Raw genomic sequence first — 8,985 nt, 5'->3', positions numbered from 1 at the left:
ACACCCCGTAGTGCAACTGCGCTACACACTAAACAAACACACCACACAGTCAACTGCGCTACACACTAAATAAACACACCACACAGTGGGGCGTGGCAGATCGGTATGAATCTCCGGTTTTCATGAGGCGAACTTGTGCTGATGACTGATCGTCTGAAGGCTGTGGCGGCAAGTGAGAAACGGAGCGAGCTATCTAGAATTCAATGGCGACCTCAGTTAGACGTCCAGCAGTGCTGGGAGCTCTGTGTGTGTCTGTGGGAGCCTCATGAAGCTCACTGTGTTTGGGGGCAGTGGGCTGGGGCTGAGGGCAGTACTGGGGGTTAGGGTTAGTGCTGGGCAGTGCTGGGAGCTCTCTGTGTGTCTGTGGGACCCTCAGAGAGCTTTAATAGCAGGCAGAATTTTTGGGCCTAAAGGGAGACAAGTGTGAGCCATTGGGGCTTGCTGTGACTTAATACAGTACACAGGGCAGTGTTTGGAGCTCTCTGTGTGTCTCTCTGACCTCTGGGGACCTTTAATAGACAGCAGGCTAATTAGGCCTGTCTGGGGAGGTGTGTGTGTCTGTAGGCCTCCCAGTAAGTGAACCCAACACACTGGGCAGTGTTTGGAGCTCTCTGTGTGTCTCTCTGACCTTTGGGGACCTTTAATAGACAGCAGGCTTCTTAGGCCTGTCTGGGGAGGTGTGTGTGTCTGTAGGCCTCCAAGTAAGTGAACCCAACACACTGGGCAGTGTTTGGAGCTCTCTGGGTGTCTCTCTGACCTTTGGGGACCTTTAATAGACAGCAGGCTTCTTAGGCCTGACTGGAGAGGTGTGTGTGTCTGTAGGCCTCGCAGTAAGTGAACCCAACACACTGGGCAGTGTTTGGAGCTCTCTGTGTGTCTCTCTGACCTTTGGGGACCTTTAATAGACAGGAGGCTTCTTAGGCCTGTCTGGGGAGGTGTGTGTGTCTGTAGGCCTCCAGTGTTTTCTAAGTCCATTTTGGTTATAACCAGGGATGTAACCAGGGGTGTAGCTGCTCAGGGCCAGTCCGCTGAGGGTGCACTGTTCTCGGACACATGTTCCTCAAATCCTGGTCCTCCTGGAGGATATAGAGGGGTCTAGAGGCTCATGGCATGTCCGCTGAAGGTGCAGTATTCTCGGACACCTTTGAGCAGGGTCCTACCCCTCTGGAGGTCTGAAAACTGTGGATTTTTTTTAAGTCCATTTTGGTTAACCATGGGTAGGGTTTTGGTTAACCATGGGTACGAAAAAGTTGGGGGTGGTGGCGGAGGCTCCACAAAATACCCTCCCGACCGAAAACGGTCAGTCCGACGACCATGCACCTTTCTCGGACACCTTCTGAAAATCCCCCTAAGGCCTGGAGGATCACAGAAAGAGGTTTTGCCACCGGATGACGGCGTGAAATCGAGAGCACCCTAAAAAAGTGGACTTAGGCTCAGAACGAAAAATAAAAAAAGTTCCACAAAGAGGTAACTTAGCCTCTGAGTGTCCGATTTTCAAGCGGTTTGAAGCGGACTGTTGACCACACTCTCCTCCCTCTCCCGGAGGATATATAGGGGTCTAGAGGCTCAAGGCATGTCCGCTGAAGGTGACCTATTCTCGGACACATTCTGTCACATCCTGGTGCCTGTGGAGGATGTAACCAGGGGTTTAGCTGCTCAGGGCCAGTCCGCTGAGGGTGCACTGTTCTCGGACACATGTTCCTCAAATCCTGGTCCTCCTGGAGGATATAGAGGGGTCTAGAGGCTCATGGCATGTCCGCTGAAGGTGCAGTATTCTCGGACACCTTTGAGCAGGGTCCTACCCCTCTGGAGGTCTGAAAACTGTGGATTTTTTCTAAGTCCATTTTGGTTAACCATGGGTAGGGTTTTGGTTAACCATGGGTACGAAAAAGTTGGGGGTGGTGGCGGAGGCTCCACAAAATACCCTCCCGACCGAAAACGGTCAGTCCGACGACCATGCACCTTTCTCGGACACCTTCTGAAAATCCCCCTAAGGCCTGGAGGATCACAGAAAGAGGTTTTGCCACCGGATGACGGCGTGAAATCGAGAGCACCCTAAAAAAGTGGACTTAGGCTCAGAACGAAAAATAAAAAAAGTTCCACAAAGAGGTAACTTAGCCTCTGAGTGTCCGATTTTCAAGCGGTTTGAAGCGGACTGTTGACCACACTCTCCTCCCTCTCCCGGAGGATATATAGGGGTCTAGAGGCTCAAGGCATGTTCGCTGAAGGTGACCTATTCTCGGACACATTCTGTCACATCCTGGTGCCTGTGGAGGATGTAACCAGGGGTGTAGCTGATCAGGGCCAGTCCACTGAAGGTGCACTGTTCTCGGACACATGTTCCTCAAATCCTGGTCCTCCTGGAGGATATAGAGGGGTCTAGAGGCTCATGGCATGTCCGCTGAAGGTGCAGTATTCTCGGACACCTTTGAGCAGGGTCCTACCCCTCTGGAGGTCTGAAAACTGTGGATTTTTTCTAAGTCCATTTTGGTTAACCATGGGTAGGGTTTTGGTTAACCATGGGTACGAAAAAGTTGGGGGTGGTGGCGGAGGCTCCACAAAATACCCTCCCGACCGAAAACGGTCAGTCCGACGACCATGCACCTTTCTCGGACACCTTCTGAAAATCCCCCTAAGGCCTGGAGGATCACAGAAAGAGGTTTTGCCACCGGATGACGGCGTGAAATCGAGAGCACCCTAAAAAAGTGGACTTAGGCTCAGAACGAAAAATAAAAAAAGTTCCACAAAGAGGTAACTTAGCCTCTGAGTGTCCGATTTTCAAGCGGTTTGAAGCGGACTGTTGACCACACTCTCCTCCCTCTCCCGGAGGATATATAGGGGTCTAGAGGCTCAAGGCATGTCCGCTGAAGGTGACCTATTCTCGGACACATTCTGTCACATCCTGGTGCCTGTGGAGGATGTAACCAGGGGTGTAGCTGATCAGGGCCAGTCCACTGAAGGTGCACTGTTCTCGGACACATGTTCCTCAAATCCTGGTCCTCCTGGAGGATATAGAGGGATCTAGAGGCTCATGGCATGTCCGCTGAAGGTGCAGTATTCTCGGACACCTTTGAGCAGGGTCCTACCCCTCTGGAGGTCTGAAAACTGTGGATTTTTTCTAAGACCATTTTGGTTAACCATGGGTAGGGTTTTGGTTAACCATGGGTACGAAAAAGTTGGGGGTGGTGGCGGAGGCTCCACAAAATACCCTCCCGACCGAAAACGGTCAGTCCGACGACCATGCACCTTTCTCGGACACCTTCTGAAAATCCCCCTAAGGCCTGGAGGATCACAGAAAGAGGTTTTGCCACCGGGTGACGGCGCGAAATCGAGAGCACCCTAAAAAAGTGGACTTAGGCTCAGAACGAAAAATAAAAAAAGTTCCACAAAGAGGTAACTCAGCCTCTGAGTGTCCGATTTTCAAGCGGTTTGAAGCGGACTGTTGACCACACTCTCCTCCCTCTCCCGGAGGATATATAGGGGTCTAGAGGCTCAAGGCATGTCCGCTGAAGGTGACCTATTCTCGGACACATTCTGTCACATCCTGGTGCCTGTGGAGGATGTAACCAGGGGTTTAGCTGCTCAGGGCCAGTCCGCTGAGGGTGCACTGTTCTCGGACACATGTTCCTCAAATCCTGGTCCTCCTGGAGGATATAGAGGGGTCTAGAGGCTCATGGCATGTCCGCTGAAGGTGCAGTATTCTCGGACACCTTTGAGCAGGGTCCTACCCCTCTGGAGGTCTGAAAACTGTGGATTTTTTCTAAGTCCATTTTGGTTAACCATGGGTAGGGTTTTGGTTAACCATGGGTACGAAAAAGTTGGGGGTGGTGGCGGAGGCTCCACAAAATACCCTCCCGACCGAAAACGGTCAGTCCGACGACCATGCACCTTTCTCGGACACCTTCTGAAAATCCCCCTAAGGCCTGGAGGATCACAGAAAGAGGTTTTGCCACCGGATGACGGCGTGAAATCGAGAGCACCCTAAAAAAGTGGACTTAGGCTCAGAACGAAAAATAAAAAAAGTTCCACAAAGAGGTAACTTAGCCTCTGAGTGTCCGATTTTCAAGCGGTTTGAAGCGGACTGTTGACCACACTCTCCTCCCTCTCCCGGAGGATATATAGGGGTCTAGAGGCTCAAGGCATGTCCGCTGAAGGTGACCTATTCTCGGACACATTCTGTCACATCCTGGTGCCTGTGGAGGATGTAACCAGGGGTGTAGCTGATCAGGGCCAGTCCACTGAAGGTGCACTGTTCTCGGACACATGTTCCTCAAATCCTGGTCCTCCTGGAGGATATAGAGGGATCTAGAGGCTCATGGCATGTCCGCTGAAGGTGCAGTATTCTCGGACACCTTTGAGCAGGGTCCTACCCCTCTGGAGGTCTGAAAACTGTGGATTTTTTCTAAGACCATTTTGGTTAACCATGGGTAGGGTTTTGGTTAACCATGGGTACGAAAAAGTTGGGGGTGGTGGCGGAGGCTCCACAAAATACCCTCCCGACCGAAAACGGTCAGTCCGACGACCATGCACCTTTCTCGGACACCTTCTGAAAATCCCCCTAAGGCCTGGAGGATCACAGAAAGAGGTTTTGCCACCGGGTGACGGCGCGAAATCGAGAGCACCCTAAAAAAGTGGACTTAGGCTCAGAACGAAAAATAAAAAAAGTTCCACAAAGAGGTAACTCAGCCTCTGAGTGTCCGATTTTCAAGCGGTTTGAAGCGGACTGTTGACCACACTCTCCTCCCTCTCCCGGAGGATATATAGGGGTCTAGAGGCTCAAGGCATGTCCGCTGAAGGTGACCTATTCTCGGACACATTCTGTCACATCCTGGTGCCTGTGGAGGATGTAACCAGGGGTTTAGCTGCTCAGGGCCAGTCCGCTGAGGGTGCACTGTTCTCGGACACATGTTCCTCAAATCCTGGTCCTCCTGGAGGATATAGAGGGGTCTAGAGGCTCATGGCATGTCCGCTGAAGGTGCAGTATTCTCGGACACCTTTGAGCAGGGTCCTACCCCTCTGGAGGTCTGAAAACTGTGGATTTTTTCCAAGTCCATTTTGGTTAACCATGGGTAGGGTTTTGGTTAACCATGGGTACGAAAAAGTTGGGGGTGGTGGCGGAGGCTCCACGAAATACCCTCCCGACCGAAAACGGTCAGTCCTACGACCATGCACCTTTCTCGGACACCTTCTGAAAATCCCCCTATGGCCTGGAGGATCACAGAAAGAGGTTTTGCCACCGGATGACGGCGCGAAATCGAGAGCACCCTAAAAAAGTGGACTTAGGCTCAGAACGAAAAATAAAAAAAGTTCCACAAAGAGGTAACTCAGCCTCTGAGTGTCCGATTTTCAAGCGGTTTGAAGAGGACTGTTGACCACACTCTCCTCCCTCTCCCGGAGGATATATAGAGGTCTAGAGGCTCAAGGCATGTCCGCTGAAGGTGACCTATTCTCGGACACATTCAGTCACATCCTGGTGCCTGTGGAGGATGTAACCAGGGGTGTAGCTGCTCAGGGCCAGTTCGCTGAAGGTGCACTGTTCTCTGACACATGTTCCTCAAATCCTGGTCCTCCTGGAGGATATAGAGGGGTCTAGAGGCTCATGGCATGTCCGCTGAAGGTGCAGTATTCTCGGACACCTTTGAGCAGGGTCCTACCCCTCTGGAGGTCTGAAAACTGTGGATTTTTTCTAAGTCCATTTTGGTTAACCATGGGTAGGGTTTTGGTTAACCATGGGTACGAAAAAGTTGGGGGTGGTGGCGGAGGCTCCACAAAATACCCTCCCGACCGAAAACGGTCAGTCCGACGACCATGCACCTTTCTCGGACACCTTCTGAAAATCCCCCTAAGGCCTGGAGGATCACAGAAAGAGGTTTTGCCACCGGATGACGGCGCGAAATCGAGAGCACCCTAAAAAAGTGGACTTAGGCTCAGAACGAAAAATAAAAAAAGTTCCACAAAGAGGTAACTCAGCCTCTGAGTGTCCGATTTTCAAGCGGTTTGAAGCGGACTGTTGACCACACTCTCCTCCCTCTCCCGGAGGATATATAGAGGTCTAGAGGCTCAAGGCATGTCCGCTGAAGGTGACCTATTCTCGGACACATTCTGTCACATCCTGGTGCCTGTGGAGGATGTAACCAGGGGTGTAGCTGCTCAGGGCCAGTTCGCTGAAGGTGCACTGTTCTCGGACACATGTTCCTCAAATCCTGGTCCTCCTGGAGGATATAGAGGGGTCTAGAGGCTCATGGCATGTCCGCTGAAGGTGCAGTATTCTCGGACACCTTTGAGCAGGGTCCTACCCCTCTGGAGGTCTGAAAACTGTGAATTTTTTCTAAGTCCATTTTGGTTAACCATGGGTAGGGTTTTGGTTAACCATGGGTACGAAAAAGTTGGGGGTGGTGGCGGAGGCTCCACAAAATACCCTCCCGACCGAAAACGGTCAGTCCGACGACCATGCACCTTTCTCGGACACCTTCTGAAAATCCCCCTAAGGCCTGGAGGATCACAGAAAGAGGTTTTGCCACCGGATGACGGCGTGAAATCGAGAGCACCCTAAAAAAGTGGACTTAAGCTCAGAACGAAAAATAAAAAAAGTTCCACAAAGAGGTAACTTAGCCTCTGAGTGTCCGATTTTCAAGCGGTTTGAAGCGGACTGTTGACCACACTCTCCTCCCTCTCCCGGAGGATATATAGGGGTCTAGAGGCTCAAGGCATGTCCACTGAAGGTGACCTATTCTCGGACACATTCTGTCACATCCTGGTGCCTGTGGAGGATGTAACCAGGGGTGTAGCTGATCAGGGCCAGTCCACTGAAGGTGCACTGTTCTCGGACACATGTTCCTCAAATCCTGGTCCTCCTGGAGGATATAGAGGGATCTAGAGGCTCATGGCATGTCCGCTGAAGGTGCAGTATTCTCGGACACCTTTGAGCAGGGTCCTACCCCTCTGGAGGTCTGAAAACTGTGGATTTTTTCTAAGACCATTTTGGTTAACCATGGGTAGGGTTTTGGTTAACCATGGGTACGAAAAAGTTGGGGGTGGTGGCGGAGGCTCCACAAAATACCCTCCCGACCGAAAACGGTCAGTCCGACGACCATGCACCTTTCTCGGACACCTTCTGAAAATCCCCCTAAGGCCTGGAGGATCACAGAAAGAGGTTTTGCCACCGGGTGACGGCGCGAAATCGAGAGCACCCTAAAAAAGTGGACTTAGGCTCAGAACGAAAAATAAAAAAAGTTCCACAAAGAGGTAACTCAGCCTCTGAGTGTCCGATTTTCAAGCGGTTTGAAGCGGACTGTTGACCACACTCTCCTCCCTCTCCCGGAGGATATATAGGGGTCTAGAGGCTCAAGGCATGTCCGCTGAAGGTGACCTATTCTCGGACACATTCTGTCACATCCTGGTGCCTGTGGAGGATGTAACCAGGGGTTTAGCTGCTCAGGGCCAGTCCGCTGAGGGTGCACTGTTCTCGGACACATGTTCCTCAAATCCTGGTCCTCCTGGAGGATATAGAGGGGTCTAGAGGCTCATGGCATGTCCGCTGAAGGTGCAGTATTCTCGGACACCTTTGAGCAGGGTCCTACCCCTCTGGAGGTCTGAAAACTGTGGATTTTTTCTAAGTCCATTTTGGTTAACCATGGGTAGGGTTTTGGTTAACCATGGGTACGAAAAAGTTGGGGGTGGTGGCGGAGGCTCCACGAAATACCCTCCCGACCGAAAACGGTCAGTCCTACGACCATGCACCTTTCTCGGACACCTTCTGAAAATCCCCCTATGGCCTGGAGGATCACAGAAAGAGGTTTTGCCACCGGATGACGGCGCGAAATCGAGAGCACCCTAAAAAAGTGGACTTAAATAAAAAAAGTTCCACGAGAGGTAACTCAGCCTCTGAGTGTCCGATTTTCAAGCGGTTTGAAGCGGACTGTTGACCACACTCTCCTCCCTCTCCTCTCCTATACCTTCTGACCGATTGGAAACCGTGACCCGCCAGGGGAGGCACCCTGTCTCACAGGTCCCACCTCCCCGCCACCGCGGTCAGCCTCCAGGCCGGGGACGCCGAGGGCTCTACGGATCTCTCTGTCACCGCGCCGAACCCCTCTCTAGCGAGACTCAGACGCCCCGTCTACCCGAGCCGTCCGAAGCAGGTGGCCGCGGCGGGAAAGGCGATGTTGGCTCCGGCTACTCACTGCCCCAACCCCCCGGTCTGCCTTGAAACGCTATCTCCAAGTCCTCCCGGTACCCTCTCGCTCAGAGTTGGTCCACACCTCTCTGCATGCACAACACTCCCACGGGGGTGGCGGCTTCCCTTCGGGGAGGTCACCGCTCTGCACCGGTTGTCTGCAGCTACCTGGTTGATCCTGCCAGTAACATATGCTTGTCTCAAAGATTAAGCCATGCAGGTCTAAGTGCACACGGCGTGACATTGAAACTGCGAATGGCTCATTAAATCAGTTATGGTTCCTTTGATCGCTCCCACCCGTACTTGGATAACTGTGGCAATTCCAGAGCTAATACATGCAAACGAGCGCTGACTGGTGTAAGGATGAAATGGCTCTTTGAAGTGGAAAATCACAGATTGCATTATTCTTCTGTTAATTAAGTCATTTGGTGGGACTGGGGGTTGTTTTATGGTGCCCTGTTGTGTTGGTGTTGTGTTGATCTTCCCAGCCCCCTGCAGAGACTCTTATCTCAGATCTCTGTTCCTGTTGGTCAAAACTAGGAACAGGACAATGAGGATGAGAGGGTCAAACTTAATGTGATATTAGAAAGTGATTTCTGCATGATGTTTGGACTCATTTTAATGGTCTCAATCTGAGTGGGAAAATGGTCTCAGTTCTACAGCTGTATATATTAAGGAAAACATAGGTAACAGAGACTTGATCCTTTTGGCCTCTGTGAGAGGGCGAAGATGCCCCTGAATAGAGGGGGAGGGAATTCCCTCCATTTGGTTGTTAATGTGTGAATCTCATCTTGAGAAACATCCTGTTA

The sequence above is a fragment of the Sprattus sprattus genome (genome assembly GCF_963457725.1).
Source record: "Sprattus sprattus genome assembly, chromosome: 17".
NCBI classification, from domain to species: domain Eukaryota; kingdom Metazoa; phylum Chordata; class Actinopteri; order Clupeiformes; family Clupeidae; genus Sprattus; species Sprattus sprattus.
This window is presented reverse-complemented; position numbering follows the sequence as displayed.